This window comes from Mandrillus leucophaeus, unplaced genomic scaffold, assembly GCF_000951045.1.
Source record: "Mandrillus leucophaeus isolate KB7577 unplaced genomic scaffold, Mleu.le_1.0 Scaffold113, whole genome shotgun sequence".
In the NCBI taxonomy this organism is placed as follows: Eukaryota; Metazoa; Chordata; class Mammalia; order Primates; family Cercopithecidae; genus Mandrillus; species Mandrillus leucophaeus.
The window spans coordinates 4,626,709-4,631,153 of NW_012099543.1; the positions used below are offsets into that span (position 1 = coordinate 4,626,709).

The following is a 4,445-nucleotide window of genomic DNA, read 5'->3' on the forward strand; positions in this document are numbered from 1 at the left end:
TAAGACTGACCAGATTCTGACTCTTATGCAACTGCTCCATGGATTTGGAATGAAATATTCAGAGGTGGGTATAGCTTGATTTCTGTTTCAACACTGTATAATCATGAAGAGGAAAACCCCAGATTCTATTGTCTTAGTCTAGCTATATCAGAATCAAATTTCCTGGGTGCTCTGTATTTTCTACTTCAGTACTACAATGAGTTTAACAAAACTGATCCTACACTATTATTGTTGCACTTTTTATCACAGAAGAATTATCTACACCAGTATACAAAGTGAAAGTAACTTCATGATGACCCAAGACAATATTATTAAAATCAGACTGAGATATAAGATATGAAAATAGAAATGTTTATCTTGTATAAAAAGGTAGGCAGAAACCTAAAAGACAGGGAAAGTGATTGAAAATTATGTCACAAAAAGAACATTACTATATTAAAAACAATGCCTATATACTAGCTATAGCTGAATTCGTATTATGAAATGTAAATCTAGTTTTGCTAACATGCGTGATTATTTTGGATTTAGAATATGCAACAATTTGGGGGAAAGTCATCTATCTTTCATCTTTAGAACCTGGCCTTTCAAATCTCCATGAACAACTCAGTGGCAAAGATAAAACATCTGCCCAAACACAGATGACAGCATGAGCAAGTGTCCTAATGGTAGGCATTTAGTGTAATGCTTTAAAAAACACTGCCTCTAGACTGCTGGGGCGGCCCCATAAATACGTACTTTTAAATAGGCGTTTACTTCCTTAAAATGGCAACTTGTATTTAAAAATAATATATTCTTTAAGAGAAAACATTTTTATTTAAACAAGCCGGATTACTACTAGACTTAGACAATGGAAAAAAATTTTATTTAATCATATGTGCCCTGATTTAAAACAAAAAAGAAACAACTCATTTTGTACAAAGAGAAATCATTGAACCACTAAAAAGACAGTTCACAACATCATCATTATTTATTTAAGGTTTTATTTGCTAGCTAATAAATACCACTGAAACCATGCACTTTTAAACAAAGTATAATTGGACATGAGTAGGGGCAGAGTGGAACGCAACATAGTAATTCATTCCACATCTCGCAAACCATTAAGGTGCCTTGCAGTTTGCCTGTAATTGCATAAAATGAGTATCTGAGATAACTTCTTTCACCACAAAGGCCACTAACACTGTAGAGGGTGCCAGGAAAGGTCCCTGATTCCTGGGGCTTAATTAATGAAACTGAAAACAAAATCAAACTTCAGTAGAAATGAATGTACAGATCCATGACTTTCTTACTCATTTAGATTCTAAAGTCAGTCTCTCAAACCCTTGGTTTGCTGAGACATCTTTCTTCATACATGTCCCTTTCGAAGCTATATATTAAACACATACAAAAACATTTTATAACAAATACTATCACTTCCTGTTTTACAGTCCACACTTAAATCAATTGCATAATGCCTGTATTTTTGTGGGTTTTCAGGTTAATATTAACTAAGTACAATAAAATACTATAAATTCTGAATTTTATGACTCTAGGGATTCGAACACATTAAAATTGTGTATAAACGAATGCTAATTACATGATATTAACTATTACTAAAGAAGGCCTAACATAAATCCTATCACTCAAAGTACCATTCCAACAGTTCTAATCTACTTGATTTAAATCTAATCTACCTGTTTTAAAAATAGTATACGGTTTATACTTTTTACTATTTAGGCAATTTGAATAAGTGATACTGTATCACTTCATATCTGGATCCAAATGAAAGCGTTCTGAAATTATGCGATTATACAACACATCTCTGAAAGCAGTTTTGGCAATAATGATAGTAAAGGCAACAAGCATACTAAACGTGATGGCAGGAAACACTAACATCAACCATTTAGATAACGGAGATGTTGATTCAAGTGGTCAGCAGAGACTTAAGGGCATCTTGGAAATAGCTAAAGTCACAAGCCTTTAGGAATGGCACACTGAGGCTAATAATCAGTTTAAAATTGAATTAATTTAGCATTCTAGGATAAATGTAACAATTGCTGTTACTGGTACTCAAGCTGAATTCTGAATCTTACAAAAGTTCACAAAAGGCTCTATAGATGTGAAGTGTGACAGGCACTCACTGTAGAGCTACGAATGTTTCTATTCCTCGCTCAGTTTTTACAGACGAAGCACACGTTTTACAAAAGCGAAATGGATTCCAAAAGCTCGGGGTGGGGGGTGGCGGGGGGGAGGTTCTTTGGCGTCGAAAGACACCAAATCCCATTCTGTTGCACATGTTTTGACTGGAGGTTACTGTCTTCCTATTTCAGGCGAAATCCAGATTACTTTTAAAACGGTTCCCCCAAATAAAGTGGGAAAAACTTCAACGTACAATTTAGAATGTATGCAAGTGGCTGATGGGGCGTGGGGGTCACGAGAAAGAAAGAGTTTCCAGCAAGCTTATTTTTAGGATTAAAAACTACAGCAAAAATTACACGGCCGGAAGATTCTTCTGATTGAACGCTGAGTTGAAAATGAAACTTAATTGTGTCCTTTACGTCCTCTTCGCTCCTATGTTCATGTGGGAGGCAAACGGCAGAAACCCCTTCTCACCGACTTCGCCAAAATGCGCACTTCCATCGCAAGAGGCCCGGGCCCTCCCACTCCCTCCCTCAACCCCAAATGCGTCTAAGCACTGAGAAGGGAGAGGGGTGCGAAAGAAGGGGATCCCTGGCAGCTGCAGCCCCTCGCCTCCGATCGCGCCCTTTCTTTCTAGTTAATTTTTGCGCGAGGTGCGCGGTTTAGAGTCTTCCTCTGCGTGTGCATTTGGAGATGGAGAACCGGGTGGAGGAGATGAGCCCCGCTCTCACCCAGGGGGAAGACGACGACCAGGGAAAGGAAGGGCTGTCTCTTATACACATCTAGATGTGTATAAGAGACAGCTTTAAACGTTTATGTAGATACAATTGTATCCTTATTGTAACTTTTCATTCAGCAAATGTTTTGCCCCATACTGGTGTGTCATGCAACGACATGAGACAGTGCTGTCTCCTGGTACCCCCAGGGGTTAGCTTAGAACTGTATGTGCCTACCTACTCATATTCTGTGTTTTGTGTAGGGCCAGATGCATCTTTCAACATAAGGGAACATAACAGCAAAGGATCCCACAGTAAATCAGGGTCCAAGATAATGCCAGTATAAGTTAACTGCTCTTCTCTGTGTTTTAGTCTCACCTTGGTGCATATCAGAGACCCGGGGCCCGCCTGCCCGCTCCACGAAGACCAGATGCCTGCTCTAGGGCGGTGGCACGCGCCGAGCTTCCGGGTCACGTCCTGTCGCACCCGCCCGCCCCTGGGGTCCGCGTGCTCTCCCGCCGCAGGAGGCTGAACCCTGTGTTCCCACGCTCGCCGTGGACCTACTTGCACCCGTCCCTCTCCGCGGGTCTGTTCCTGCCGTTCGCGCGGCGCTGGGCCCCACTGTCCTCTCTCTCTACTTTTTCCCTCTTTGCTTTCACTCCCACCCTCGCGCTTCAGGGGCCCGGCCCCGCCCGCCCGCCCCGCCGCAGCCCTAGTCTCTCCCTGGACCCGACGTCCGACTGCGCGCGTGGACCCAGACGCCTTCTAGGCTTTCACCAGCACCCACTTCCACCGAACGCGGCCGTCTGGTCCCGAAGCGCACTCGGCGTGGGGGTGTCTCGCTGCTTCCAGCGCGTCCCTGAGCCCGAGGCCGCCACGCCCAGGGCAGGGCGGCGGCCCGGTCCTTGCCCGCAGGGAGCTTCCACTCGCTCCTGGCGGGCTCTGCGTTCCGCTCGTCCACTCGCTCTGCTGTTTCCTATGCGGTTCTCTTCCCTCTTTCTCACTTGGTTCTTTAGTGTTTTCATCCTCTGATCAGGGTTAATCAAACAAATTCCATTCACGGTGGTAAACATTGTTACCTGCGAACACCGCCACCACCGGGACTAGCGAGTATTGTCGCAAACAGGCATTAGCAGCGCATCCAACACATGCCCACCAGCAAGGTTATTCAGCTTGGTTTGTGACTGCCCCGTGTGCAGCCCTCTGCGCTGCGCTTGGGTTTAACATGCTTGAAAAATGGGTTCGAAATGTGGCCGCAAGCCACAATAGGGACAAGGCTTCCGAATTTATCGCTGAATCACACCGGCCACATCATTCATCCTGAAGCAAAAATACTTTTAACAGTATTTTTACCTTTGAAGATACTTTTAACAGTTGTTCTAACTGATGTACTCTCATCAAAAAGTCAGGCTCTGGTGGCTGCTGTAATGGGGTGCCCATCCTGTCCACCTCCTTGATTGTTTTTCTCCTACCTGCTGGGAAAGAAAGCAATTTCCCACCACAATACCCCACTTCTCCAAATCCTCTACACAGTGCGGCTCCTCCCAAGCACCCCATTGCCACAGAAATAAAACCCAGCATATGAAAGTGGCACTGTCTGTGATACTCTGTGCC

At 43.7% G+C, this 4,445-nt stretch overlaps 1 protein-coding gene across 1 annotated transcript in view; it reads right to left on the minus strand.

Moving 5' to 3' along the window:
- Positions 1 to 3,961, minus strand: part of CD47 (CD47 molecule) — a 47,230-nt gene extending 43,269 nt beyond the window's left edge. The window contains exon 1 of the mRNA XM_011995394.1: positions 3,836 to 3,961. The gene's annotated coding sequence lies outside the window, so the exon portion shown is untranslated. The remainder of the gene's footprint in view (positions 1 to 3,835) is intronic.
- Positions 3,962 to 4,445: the final 484 nt, after the last annotated feature.